The sequence below is a fragment of the Lissotriton helveticus genome, chromosome 2_1, assembly GCF_964261635.1.
Source record: "Lissotriton helveticus chromosome 2_1, aLisHel1.1, whole genome shotgun sequence".
NCBI classification, from domain to species: Eukaryota; Metazoa; Chordata; class Amphibia; order Caudata; family Salamandridae; genus Lissotriton; species Lissotriton helveticus.
This window is the reverse complement of record NC_136059.1, coordinates 1,071,691,054-1,071,706,370: the sequence shown is the minus strand read 5'-3', so window position 1 is coordinate 1,071,706,370 and position 15,317 is coordinate 1,071,691,054.

Genomic DNA, 15,317 nt, shown 5'->3' with positions numbered 1-15,317 from the left:
AATAAAAGTTTTGATATCTGGGCGGAGCCTAAGTCCCAAACACGAACTTCACTCTGATTGGCTACCAACACTCCAAACCAGGAAGTGTTGACAGCCATCTTGGTAGAAGCGAGTCACCAGAAAACAGAGAAACAAAGATATAAAACAGGGGGCAGGGTAGAAACACCCTGACCCCATAGGCCTGTTCAGAGAGGCCCCTGAAGGCCCCCAGGGCCCAAAGAAGCATTACAAAAAATAATAATAATTCATCGCAATACACGCTGAGGTCGCGGGTTCTTGCAAAAATAATAGTAGGGGCTTGCTGCTGTTGGGGGGCCCGCTGGGGCCCCTGCAGCCCCGGGGCTTCATTACTGTTGGGAGGGGAATTGTGCTGCCCCGTCCTGGAGCTCTCCATGTGCTTGTAACTTTAGCGTTGTTTGACATATCTTTACTAAATGTAGAAAAAAGTTTCTCTTTTTTGATCAGCTTTTATCTTGAAAGTTTGGGGGTGATTGGTGAGAAAAATGGGGGGTCCCAAAACGTGTTTTCTCAATGCATTTTCCATAGGAAACTTTAGACAAGGCTATAGGTCAAATTGCTGAATAGAATTACACCAAATTTGGCAGGGAGAAGAGTCTTGGTCCAGAAAGTACGCTTTTGTTTAAATGTTGTAAATCCGTGCAGTAGTTTTTGAGAAAAATCTAATTTGACAGATATCAATATTTGGGAATTCTGACATCTGATTGGCTGATGGGTTACAAGCACAAGCTTGCAGCTGATTGGCTGTGAATAGTTAAAACTAGGAAGTGTTGCTAGCCATTTTGTGATTCAGTCTGTCAGCTCGCATTTCTCCCTCTACAAGCCATCAGGTCCATAGTTCTACCTCTGCGAGGCAACACTGAAAATAGACCGCAGCTCTGTCTGTGCGAGATACCCCTTTCACAGTCCCTCTCCCCACATCACTGGCTCGCTTCCCACTTCACAGGAAACCAGGAGCTTGGTATGTTGTGGTGTACCAAAAACATGCCTCAGTGCACAGAAACCCCTATTCGGCTAGCTATAGTAGAACACCTCCTAAGGTGAGGAAAGAAATGCATGTAAACAATACATTCAGCATAGTTACAATTGCATACAGTACGAATGGGAAAAGCATATTATAACATCAGTGGATTAAGCCAAATAGCGCTTAATACCCTCGCCATGCTATGAGCTATGTTTATTATATCAGTGGAAGACCTTTGGCTGATTCGTTCTCTGTACTACTGCAGAGCTACTAGATATCGAAGAACAATGCGACTCAGGTCCTCTCAGAATTCGTGGGAACAAGACAGACTTTCGCTTAACACTAATACCTGTTCACAATGTGAGTAACGAGAGACTTTGTATAGTTTAAAATGTTTAATTCAACTAAAAAGCTCTATAATGTAGTATACGTGCTAAAGTGAGGAAAGAAAATCATGTGAATAATATAATTAGCATAGTTACATTTGCAGAAAGCACGAATGGGAAAGTACAATATAATGTCAGTGGATTAAGCCATATAGCGTTTACCACCCTCCCATGCTAAGAGGTAAGTTTATTGTATCAGTGGGAGACCTCTGGGCTTGGACAGCAGAACCCCCTACCTCAAGTCTTATATGATAGGATTTACATCACAGGACAAGCACAGCTCTTGGGAAAGATTGTTCTGCAAATGTGTGTAATTTGCATCCTGTGCAATATTAAAAGCACTCAAAATTTCAGAGGCGGAGGTCTATTCCATGTTATGTCTATATGTGCATGGGACGGGCCATAGCTGAATAACCAGCAATGTTGTTTTCTGCTCTTCAACACGGCATACAGACGAGTACTCAATGCACAGCAGAAATAGTGAAAGGCAGATAGTTCCTATGCGAAGCAGCTAAAACAGAAGGGTTTCCGAGATCTAGTGCAATTAGAGTTGTGTGGAAGAAGCAGCTAAGATGGCTGTGATGCAAGGTAGGAACTCATGTTAACTTAGCAACATTTGTTGGCATCTCGTAACCCCCACAACACCCTCCCCTTTGGGAGGTCCAAGGCACAATGAGGAAAGTAGAACACAGAGTCCAAAAAGTCTGAGCCAAGAAGAGAAGATATCCAATATAGGAAAATGAAGTAGGCGAAGAATGTCATCAGTGTTGAAAACAGAAACATTTAATAATACCATGGTGAGAAAGAAAAAAATAACTCATGTGGCACAGCTAAATTAATTCATCAGTGTGTAAGAGCAGTAAGTTGCAACAGCTTCCAATAGGAAATCATTATTTTCGTCTCAAAAAGTAGACGCCATCCAAATGAGCAATTCGAAGGAGCAAATGTGCTCATTGATTATTGGTGCTTCCAGCACCACAGCAGGGCAACTTGCGTGGTACTCAATGTAACTCCATTGCAGTAAATCCTGTGCAGCCGTACATATATCCCACTGAGCTAGTACACCAAGTGCAGCAGCATATGCCATGAAACCAATACCGGAATATATACGCCCATGATTCACCAAAGGGTTCATCAGTAAAGGAAAATACGGTTCAGGCGACGCTGTGTTCGTGAGGCATAGATCCAACGCCCATTGGAAGGGACAGGATATGCATGAGAACAGTGGTTGGATGCAAGTATACCAGGGATAGCGGAAAGACAAGTTGTAAGCCATGCTGAAAGTGGCCAGCGGCAAGGTATCATAATAGTCAAGCATGCGGTTGCAAAGTAGCTGTAGTAGGGCTGGTTTGTGAACGAGCACAAGTGGAGCAGCCATTTCTGAGCATGCAGATCAAGAGGAAAAGTCCATCAGCCAAAGCTAGTCGAAGGGCAACATGCCGAAAGCACGAGAGAAAAGAATGAATGAAAGCAGGGATCACACCAAAAATAGTTTGAAAACACGTTACAAGGCCGGATCTCACAAACTAAAAAAAATACGCTAGCCTTGCTGTATGTGAAGCATTGAAAATAGAATGAATTAGTTCCGCAAAATGTTGTGGCAGATCAGTGTTTAATAGATTATGAACTTCTGTTGTCGTGTTGGACAGCTGTAGGACAAAAGTCTCAAGGTCAGAAGTTAAAGAAACTTCTTTCTGGGACAATAAGGCTCTTATTCTGCTCAACTTGTTGAACTCTGTCTTAAAGGTCGGAATGGAAGGCCAAATCAAGGTATCAAAGCTCCCCTGTGAGGGAAGAAACAGCCTGTTTTTACAGTAAACTATACGTTGCGAGACAGTTACAATGTATGGAATACCGTTTAATATGCTGCAGCATTTTTTATTATTTAAGAGTAAATGTTGTTGATATTGTAGAGGATGATGTATCTGTTTTATATCATGAATAACAAGAGAAATTCCCCTATGGCCCTACAGTTTCATATTTGACATTGTTCAAAATACATTCATAATGGGAAAAAACTTCCAAATCAACACAGATACTATAATTTTAAATCTTTTTCCTTATTTTATTTATTTTTTCAAAAAGGCTTATTTTCTTCTTTTTTGTTAAATATTTTCATCATATCATGAATATACTTTTAGTTTTATCAACACTTTAAAAAATAATTCATTATTCACATGTCTAAGATCAGACAAATTGTTTACATAGACCCTGATAACCACACACCAAAAAGCAAACACTCTGACTCATACATACCACATCACATACTCAACTCAACATACAATACATCCATTCCTTTCTGCGATTGAGGTAGTCCAGATGGTACAAGTGACTTAATACACCATGAAAGATGTAATATGTGACGTCATCAGCAGTGCATTGCAGGGGCACCAGTTATAGTTAGCTGAACTAACTATAACATGGGAATTTCTATGGTTGTGTATGAGCGAAATGTCCAACTAACTATAACGTCCCTGAAACCTATGTTTTTTTGAGTGAAGTTCTAAGGTTTTTTTAACTGCTAATTTCTAACTATAATGTGCCAGAATCCTTTGGTTTTTTTCAGTGAATATATATACACTCACCCCCCCCCCCCCACACACACACACACTACAATAATCCTCAAGCATATTAAACTGATATCAGGGAAAATAAATAAAAAATGAACAAAAACAAAAAGGAATAGCCCTCTCCTATCAGGCTTTTGAGGAGAGCAGATTGATAGTTTCCCTGGTGTTGAGCGTGCTCTATACAGGAGCTGCTTTACACCTAAACTTGAGAACTACCCAGAGTTCTCAGCTTCTTTTTTGCATAATTCAAGTGTCACTCAATGCCTGAAAGGGTATTGTTTTGACTTATACTGGGTGCTCTCTTGTGTCTGGACAAAGCTGTACCTCTCTACTATATATAATTGGGAACAGTCCAGCCCGAACTGCCAAGCTATGTCTTCCCTGCACCGTAAACAAGCATCCTGGGAGAGGTTTAAGGCTAACAGCCCTCATCAGTCAGGCTAGCTTGAATCCAGTGGCAAAGTGAGCAAGGGGCCCATGTCTGAGCATATCCTGCCAACTTAGGGCGAACAGAGCAGACACAAGGAGATGATGGATGGAGCACTGAAACTTTTCAGACACTCCCCCCCAGTCACAGATCTGGGTTGAATCCATCATCGTTCTTTAGCTCACTTCGCCACCCCAGTTCAGACATAGCTATATGCAAATCAGTCTTTACCCTGTGCCTGATGGGATCAGTCCATCACGAACTGCCAAGCCATGTCTTCCCTGGACCGGAAACAAGCATCCTGGGACAGGTTTCCGGCTACCAATCCTCAACAGCCAGGCTAGCTTGAATCCAGTGGCAAAGTGTGCAAGGGACCCACCACATCTGGGCATTCCCTGCCAAGGAGATGTGCTTTGTGCTGCATGTACTTCATTGCTGGAGTGTTGTAATCTGTGCGCAATCCAGTCAATGGGGATACATATCCCCTACAGACTTTTCTGCATTCTGGTATCCACAGGCTCGTAGTCTTCAGGGTTCAGCTGCAGGGGGAACCTGGCAAAAGGGATCCATGATGGAGACAGTCGGGCTGAAGAGGATTTGGGTGACTATGCACCCCAAATCCTTAGTTTCCGACAAGTCGAGGCAGCCAGTTGGACTACCACTGTCGTCTCATTGGAAATGCACTTCATAGTCCAGACGGCAATCGGAACTCCCTGTACAGCTCTATGGCTGCTGCTCTTGTCCGACCACCATCTCAGCGGTCAGAGAAAAACTGTCAGCGTGCTTCCAATGGTCAGTTGGACTGCATTCAGCATGCATTGTAATTCTGTGGTCAGTGCAACCGCTTCCGACGAGCCCACGGCAGTCCGACTGATTCCGGCATCGTAATGAGGCCCGAAGTGTGGTATAATTATGCCTCTGAATTCTTCTGCTTATTGACACCAGAGGAATGAAAATAGATTTACAAAACAAATTGATGGTAAAATAGCACATTTCTTTAACTTGAGTGTCCTGTCACATCTTTACCATCCACTCTCCTTAACCTATCCTTTTTTTATATTCAAGTAAATTCTATGTACTTGCTGATACAAATGCGTTATATAAATATGCATTCAACTAAAGAATTGTACTTCTTACATGCTTTATGCCCCAGTGATGAATTTTGTATGGCCTTCTCTTTTGAGAAAAGTGTGGTAAAAAACTATAGCTGACAGGATTCAGAGGAACTGGTGAAATAGACGTGACCAGTTTATCATGTTTGCCAGGGAGTATTGCACCAACAATAACAATATTAGATGATGTGAAATTTACATGAATGATGCTCATTACAGTAAATGTGTAGATTTTTTTTTAGCATCTCACTTTGAAGAAAGCGTGACAGTTGCAGGATCCAGGCATACTTCTTGGATGTGAGGTATTTTTAAAAGCTTACATTTCCCTTGTATGGAGTTTTCCGTAGTGTACAACTCCATACAGGGCGAATTGAGTCTCCTGTGCAAATGTGCTTTTTCTATTTGGAGAAGCCTTTCTTCCACAACCACACTGTCCTGTGAGTAAATTTACAACCATTTCAAGTGTGGAAAGAGAACATACAGGAACATACAGGAATTTGGGGTTGCATGCGAACTCACATGTATAACGTGTTCCCACTCTTTCAAGGCATACCATGCTCTAGATTGTCCGTTTCGAGTGAGAATAATGAGTGCAGATTTGGGGGCATTCGTAAAGGAAAAGGCTTCACTTGTAAAAGTATTTTACCTGCAAGGAATCCCTTTGTGAATTCCTGGCAGGCTTTGAAAAGGTATGCTCAGAGCTAAACTTAAGTTTACTACCAAACTTAACTGTATGAACTGGGTCACAATGTTCAATCAAGAGAAGAATCTAGCAATTCTTATATCCACGAGGAGAGCAACAGTAATGTCTGGTTCCATTAACCCCTTCCCTGCGGGGGTAATTCCCCCGCTGTGCTGGGGGGGTGGGGGGCGCGCGCAGCACCCCCATGGAGGCATGGCGCTAGTGTGCTCATGACTAGCTGAGCTCGTCATGACCACACCCGTTCCCGTGAAACGCTCAGCACAGCAGGGGAATTATCCCCGCATGCGAGCGTTCCACGGCTCATGACGAGCTGAGCTCGCCATGAGCACCGGAGCGCCGTGCCTCATGATGAGCTCAGCTCGTCATGAGCCTCGATAGTGTTAAAAGAGATATTCTTTGTGGAATAATAGTTTTTTTTATCAGTACACAACACCATTAAGGTATTGCCTGTAGTATATTGTACAATCTTGAAGGCAACATAATCAGCAGAATATTATCAGATTAGAGTAAACGTGGTACAGTACGCAAGCATTTATTCGAGACAGGTTTGTGTCGTGAATACCGAAGGCAGAATATCAGAGGGTCACTATATCGTGACCAGAATATCAAGAAACAAAATACCAATGAGGTAAGGAGCACAGAGGAAGGTTGTTCTGTATCTGTCACTATATATACGTAGCTTGATGATATATACATCTGCAAGTTATGTAGATGCGGGGATAATAATTGTAAATCCATAACTCCCTCTGTGGCCTTACCTCCTTGATATTTTGTTCCTTGATATTCTGGCCATGAAATAGTGACACTTCAATATTCTGCCTTTGATATTCCCTACCAGGATCTTACAGACACTGAACACTGCTGAACTAATGGTGGGATTTACTATCACAGTTATAATGTCAAATTAAGTTTTTCTTTTATTTTACCAGGACCAGAAAAATTGAAAGTCCTAGCTTCCTGGGCGAAATGAGTAAGTCAAAGATTGTGAACAAATAAAGTAATGAGTGCATAAAGGTGAGGTTGAGGACCTTATACAATCTTCAGCTGCAGCGCAAAGCTTTTACACTTAACACTATAACCTATTTTCTCCTACCTGGCACATGAAGTAAGTTCAACTCTCCACTCAATATCTACACTTTACCTCATAGGCGCATGGTCCTCCAATGGTTCTTTCTCTGAAGTACTAAGGGGTGGAAAATCAGGATGTCTAACTGTCAGCTACCCAATGAGATCCACTTAAGTGGTAGCCAACACACAAAGCGATCTGTGACTATCGCTACTATACATTATATTTGCAGTTTCAATTAATGAGCTTTAGACACAGAAAACCTTAGGGCCTGATTATGAGTCTGGCAGTCCAGACTCACGGTAGCGCAGAGGTGGCGATCAGGTCACCTCAGCACAGGTGATCCGACTGTTCTATTATGACAAGGGGGGTTGAACCACCATTGCACTGCCGTAACTGCAAGGGATCAGAGATTCCTGGTGGTGGCACGGTGGTCTGAGGAACCGGCAAGCATATTACAACATTCCTCACTGACAGCGGTCTCATTGAGGTTCTTCCTCTATGAAACTGCTAGCCGAAAGGAAAGAAAGGGGGGCCTACAGGACCCCCTCTTGCTTCTGTGCACGGGGGTGCATGCAGGGGCACACATTTTGTGCTCCCCTGTGTTTTTTCACCCCCAGTTCCTGCAGGGAAAGGAATGCACGATATGGTGCATTCCTTCCACTGCAGGAAGGTGCACTAGTGGTCCAGCAGCGGTGCAGTTTAAGGCTCACTATGAGCCTTTAAACTGCGCCCCTGCGGGACCACCACACAGCCTGCCTGCCAAACCACAAAAATGCTTGTAATCTGGTGAGCAGCGGTGAGTTTTGGGGGTGCGGGAGCGTGATGGTGACGAGCCACCCACTTCTGCACCACCAAAAACTCAGAATCAGGCCCAAAGGCACATTTAGATAGTTTGGTTATTGTACTAAAGTTCCAAAATCATTGGACATAAGTAACATTTTTAATAGCTCTGTCATAAATCTGACAATTTGAATGATAAATTCACATTTTATCAAATGTATCTAATCCTAAATAGCAAAATCCACAAATGACGATTAAAGAGTTAACAATTTATAAGGATGATGGTTCAATCAATCAATAAATCAATCAGTATTTGTATAGTGTGCTCACCATCCCGGGGAGTATCCAGGCGCTGCGTGGAGTGTGGTTAATTTGAACAACCAGATCTTGAGGCCACTCCTGAATTTTGCAAGGGAGGTAGAGGTTCGGAGGTAGATGGAGAGGTTGTTCCAGGCCTTGGTGGCGAGGTAGAAGAAGATACATCCTTTGACTTGGATGCAATGGATGCAGGGGACGGATGGCCAGAGAGGTAGACCGCTAGTGTCTGGGGGGCTGGTGGAGGGTTGGAAGGTTGTTCAGGTATTCTGGTCTCATGTTGTGGTGGGCTTTATAGGCATGTGCGAGCAATTTGAAATGGCATCTCTTCTTGGCCTGTTTTCTCATGGGGAGCTCGCTGTCGAGGATGATACTAAGATTGCGGCCATGGGTGGTGAGGGTGGTTGTTAGTCCGAGGGTGGAGGGCCACCAGAAGTTGTCCCACGTTGAGGGGAGTCTTCCAAACAGGAGAACTTCAGTTTTGTCGGAGTTAAGTTTATGCAGTTGGCTTTCATCCAGTTGGCGACATCAGTCATGGCATGCTTGAAGTTCGCTCTAGGGGTGTCTGTGTGTTTGGTGAGGGAGAGTATGAACTGAATGTTGTCTGCGTAGGAGATGATGTTGAGACCATGGCTGCGCCGGAGATGATGCTCTTGGGGACGGAGCTGTACATGGGAGGCAGGTTCTCTAAGTGCGTTCAGTGAGAAAAGAGGATAGGAGTTTGAGGTCATTGCCATGGATGCTGATGCGGTTAAGTCTTGGGATGAGGAGGTGGTGGGAGATTGTGTCAAAGGCCGCTGACAGCTCAAGGAGGATCAAGGCTGCTGACTTGCCATGATCAAGGATGGCTCTGATGTCGTCCGTGGCAGCTATAAGTGCAGTTTCAGTGCTGTGGTTAGTGCAGAAACCAGATTGGGAGATGTCGAGCAGGTAACTAGATTCCAGGTAGTCTGTGAGTTGGCGGTTGATGGCTTTCTCCAGAAACCTAGATTGGAAAGGGAGGTGCGAGACTGGGTGGTAGTTCTTAAGGTCTGATGGGTCTGCTGTGGGTTTCTACAGAAGTGGTTTGACTTCAATGTGCTTCCAGGATTCCGGGAAGGTGTCGGATCTGAATGCTAATTCGATGATGCTGGTGAGCGGTGGTCCGATTTCTTTGTGTCTGAGGTGAAGACGTGGTGTGAGCAGCGGTTGATTGGAACTCCGAAATGGATGGAGGACATGATGGAGAGTGTGGTTACAGTGCAGAGAGGTATTCAGTCTGTCCGGAGGTAGGGCCGGAGGATGGTGGGCGGAGTGGGGAGGTCAGGCTGTGGCAATTGGGGTTCGATGTTCTTGTAGATGTTGACGTGGAAGAAGTTGGTGAATGAGTTGAAGAGGGACTGGAAGGGATGGATGGTGTTTTCAAAGGTCTCTGGGGAGGAGTATTCTCTGACGATGTGGAATAGTTCTTCGGTGTGGTTGGTTGACTGGATGTGGGAGGCGAATGCGGCTTTCTTTTCTTCTCTGATGGTGTGATGGTAGGATGTGAGGGCCATCTTGAATGATGTGTGGTTGCCTGGCTCTTTGCAGGTTTGCCAGCATCTCTCCAGAGGTTTGACTTTGTGTTTTTCTGCTTTGAGTTCGAGGGTGAACTAGTTGGCATGATTGTTGGATCTTTTGTTGCTGAGGGTTTTGATGGGAGCGATGGAGTCGGGGCTAGAGGTGATCAATTCTGATAGGTGGGCGGCAGCTTTATTGACCAACAAAGCAAGAAGTTGGTTCTCAATGGTTCTCCTAGCATGACAATGGGATCAAGTTAAAGTCCACAAGGAAAGAGTTCATATTAAGTGGCTAAGGGGAATGGATGGAGCATAAATCAAGGACGTTCAAGTCTGATTTCTCACCAAACTGCTCCAAATCGTCCAATAGTCAAGTTCATCCATAAAGACAAAAAAAAAGGGGCAAAACATAAGGTTTGGCAGGCAGAAATATAGTGAAGGAAAAGTGATCAAAGCTTAGACGTAAGCTCTCCTGGTCAATCAGTTCTCTTGGCAAGTAAGGTAAGAGTCCAAGGTCAAGCCTCATCAGCAGGCAGGGGCATACTGACCTGCTCCTCCCTTGAGAAATCAGGTTTTATAATGCATATTTTTCATCATGAAATCAATGGTCAGTCCACCATCGTCTGATTGACATTTGATAATCTTTCCAGCATTCAGGTACAAATTTGTTACTCCAGTTTAGTTTCCCACACTTGTCATGAGAAAAGATAGCCAATTGCTTCTCCACAGATTAGTTGACACAGAATTTTCCCACCATTAATACACACGTTTCTTATCCAATTGAATGATGCATGGAGAAGAACAAATAAAGCAATATTTAGGGAGTGTATCAAGAGTGCATTGGACAAAGCTTAAGTAAAATGTGGCCTAAGAGAAAGGACATTTCAATATGTCTAAAACCATCACTTTTGTTCCTAGTAAGTTAAAACTCTTAATTAAGTTAAAAAATGATGAAATGTATCAAATGTATCCTATATTAGCATTTTACAATGTTGTCAGTGATTGACAGAAATGTTAAATTGTTACTATGGCATACTACTACATTTTCAAATAGTAGAAGCATATAAATTAATCCTAAAGATTGTTATATCAAAATCATTTTCATGAATATATGTTCTGCATAATGTTAAGCATTTATGCTAAAAGAATTTCTGAGATCTAATACATATATCTTGGGATTTGCACCAAAGATGAGTTTGCAAAGACACTCTGTTAAGAATATTAGGAAAATACAATTATTAAAGCCGTTTTATATTCGTTATTTGCTCAATCTTACTATTTCTATCTAGTCAAGCACACTTTTACGGTGCTGGCACATTTACTTTCGTGGAGTTTCCCGTAACTTTATAAACCGGTGCCAGGTGCGCATTTTACTAGTTGTCATTGTTTAAGCTGGGTCTGGTGGCTTAGTGGACTGAGTCCACTTTTGGGACCTGTGTTTGATCTCATGATCACAGGTTCAAATCCCTGTGCGTCCGCTCAGCCTTTCATCCTTCTGAAGTTGATGAAATGAATACCATTGGTTAACAATAAACATCTGTTCTTCAGCACCAAAATGGCTACAGGTGAACATGCGCTTTATAAATACATGTTATTATTTAGTATATATAGGTAGTGTAAGGGCAAGATCAGCTTTTATACTACACCAGTGACAAGAGTAGGCAGAGAAATAGGCAAGGTGAATGGCCCGCTGATTCTGGTCTGGTTTCATTTTCAATGTTTCTGCGTGCCATCTCACATTAATATCGAACTGAGGGCCAGATGTATCAAAGGGTTTTACCCATTCTGTGTCTATGGGAAAATGTGTTCATACATATGGCTCTGAAAGACTAGTCAGATGGGTGAACTGGATAAAATCAGAAGACTCATCAAATGGAAGTAAACTATCAAAGCGCTATGGGAAAGCAAAACAATGGCACATCTCCAACTCTTCAATATTATAGGCACGGTTTTCAATTTCTTTTTTTCTTTTTAACAGCCTTACCTACGAATCACACCGTTTGGCATTTCATAAGCGTGGCCTTATGCTGGTTATTGGAGAATAGGAATGCGTTTAGCTCCAGCTTTCTAAGATATTGTGTTCAGTAGAAAGAAGAAAAGGTCTCTCAGCTAAAATGTCACAGTCAGCCCTATTTTCATTTTCCAGCATGTATTATATTAACACCTTTCTATTGCTGGCAAACCTGCGCATTGAGACTTGCATCAGAATATTATACTAGCTTTGTTCCCAGGAACAGGTTCATCAGGGTGACAAATCATGTCACTCTTTTAGCATGAATTTGTTATTTTGTCTTTAGAAAGAGGCGTACAAAAGGATGAGAGGCAAGAAGAAACTGATTCTTTGGTTCTCAGCCTATTTCTTTTTGTAATACAATTTACATATTTGCAGTGATATAAAATATCCCGCTGCGCTTAGTACAATATTTTGTGATTGCATGCAGTGCTTGATGAGCTCAGAAGTATGATAACGAAAATTAAGACACTAAAGTGTAAATCCCATTTCTCAGGCAGGGCAGAGAATAAATCACTAGAACAGGTAGGACGCCGTTTTTTAATGGTATTACCAGTCTGGTCTAGTAAATCTCACCATATAAATTCATCTGTAGATTACCATACTAATTAGCTGTATTTTAAAAGTCTATCTTTCTACCAGAAAACTCATGCCTCTCCTGAGCCTCTATAATGCATCAAACTGTGAATTATCAAACATATTATATACTTTTGATGCAGAGAACGCCAGTGGCGGCTCCTCCACTAAGGCAGAGGAGCGTCGCCCTACTGCTTCAACTGCAAGCTGAATATAACAAATAAAATGATAATAACGTTAGTTAGTTATTATCATTTTGTTTTTTGTATTCAGCTTGCAGCTGAAGCCAGGTGGGCGGGGCTGATCTCACTGCGTCCCAAGGGAGGAGTGGTGCCAGCACCTAAAGTGCGCATGATGGTTTGGCAGGCCATCTCGGGCCGGCCAAACTGTCATGTGTACTCTGCATGTTCTCGACCCAGGCTGCATTACAGCCCGGGTGGAGAAAATGCACACCCTTCCAGCCCCTGTCTGAGGGCTGAAACATGGGGCTCAGGACAATCACAATGCAACTGTAAGGCAGGTTAATGATTGGTCAGGGGGTTCTTGGAGGCTGTGTGCTTCCTACCGAGTGCATTTAGGAGGACAGAGGAAGAAGAGGTGGCGGGCGGCAGTCGGCTGTATAAAGGTAAGTGCTATTTTTACTTTTATTTATTATTTCCACCCCCTCCCACGTTCCCCACGATCCCCCGGCCCACCACCCTTGTGCAGTAGCAACCGCTACTGGAGAACATACGCCTATTTTATTGTATCCACATACTTTATTCAGTCATCTTTAAACATTTTTGAAGTTGTTGCACACAACTTCAAAATTTAGACACATGTTTAAGAGAAACGCAACTAAACTTCTCTGACTTAAACAGAAAATACAAATGTAAAAATATTAATTTCAATTTGAAAATAACATAACAGACTATTCCTTGAGAGCGCATTCACTCCAAGGGGTCTCTTGATGCTATCGAAAGATAATAATTGTTTATTGTTACCCAGTACAATGGTGTTCTCTTTATCGTACTAAGGAGGATAAAATGCTGCCAGGAACTCTCCAGGATTTGAAATTGTGAGAGAAGGAGCACACACACAAATGCCTACAGTTGATGCACTTAGCTCGGACACCCTGCGCAGTACGAAGTCCAATATATATAAAATCAAAAGCAGACTTCTTCATACGGATATGTGAACATGATGACAAAAATAAACGGGAAAACAAATAATTTAAGAATATGTCTACAAAAATGAAAAGGAGTCAATCTGTTTCATTCATTTTGTGGCTGCAAGTTTTAGTCTACTTTATTTCCTTTTTAAATGTGCGTATATTTATTCATTTCCTTTTTGCCTTTGAACATTTTGTAGGAGTGAGTCTGTTTTGTTTGCTTTGACCTGTGTGTGTGTTTTATATGTGTGAGTGGATATGTGTGCGTGTGTATTAGTATACTTATTTTAGTCTGTGTTTCTCTTTTTAGGGCTATACTAGAGACGAGCCTACTTAAAATGTTCACCACCCGCATGTAACGAAAAAATCCATTGATAAACAATAATCGCACGTAGTCATGAACGGAGGAGCTTTGGGCCAGCTTTCCTTACCCATTGAGGCGTTCAACTCGCACTCACGTTTTCCTTGTAGCCGCTACATACCGCATCATGGGCCGGACTGGGAACCACAACCGGCCCCGGCAAAGTACTCGGCCGGCCCCCCTCCCCACTGGGGTGGGGGGGGTTGGAGGGGCCGCCGAGCTCTTTGCCGGGGCCGATTTTGGTACAGGGCCGATTTTGCAGCTATGCTGCGAAAGCGGCCCTGTAACAAAAACAGCCCCCAGGGGTCTAAAACCGGCCCCCACCCGTGCGGCGCACTGGGGGAAGGCCCGGTGCCCGCTATGGCCAGTCCAGCCCTACCCCCATGGGACAATGAGTCAATCCTATTCAGCCACTGGCTCTCTTGCACTGTAGCACTGCATCATTACATTGTAAGTGATGGCATTAACCTGATCACGTGGGTACCTGATCAGGGGCGTAGGAGACACTAAAATTCTGGGGGGGATAGGGACAACCTTGTGGACTTCCCAGTGACCCTATACAAATCACCGCCCGTTAAACAAATACAATCGCATACTTTCGAAGTGAAATATTGAGAAAAGCAGGCATGTTGTCACAGTTTGCATGTATGCTTCTTTGTTATTTCATATAGTAATCAGACCAAATGTTAAAAAAACATGTATATGAATCTTGCATCTTCATGCACCAAGCAAACAAAGGTTGCGAACTTAGGGTGTGGACATCGTGTTTGCAAGTGCATTATGGTTTGAAAAATACCTGCTGCTGCATTCCTGGTATCCAGAAATTTTCAGGCAACAATAAAAATGTGAAGATAACTTTGGTGATTAATAACCTTTATTGAGAGAGATTGGAGGTTTGTCTAGTGGAAGTTTTGACTCTTGGTAAGGTAGCCAAAGTGGTGTAATATACCTGCAGCAAAGAACGTGTACCACGCAGATCACAACATGCATATCATGTAAATAGGTTAGTGAGTTACTGCTTTTGTCTGAAAGATTCTTTTGATATTTGCAGTTTATAAGTTAAAATCCTAACATAGAACAGTGAGCTATTAACCACCATCAAAGAGCTGCATGAAAACTTCAAGGTATAGATTGGAGCGTTATGATTTTTCCCCAGTCTTTCCTTATCCTAATTTTACAAAAAAGGGTTCATTAGGATAGAAATCAATTCTGATTATTAAAGAGAACCCCACAACCATGGTGTTATGTTTTAAATTCTGAGTTTGTGCTTCTTTAGTGGTGCAAAGCCATCCTCTGCCCTGGGCACTCCCCAACGTTTTGCTGACTGGTACTGGTGG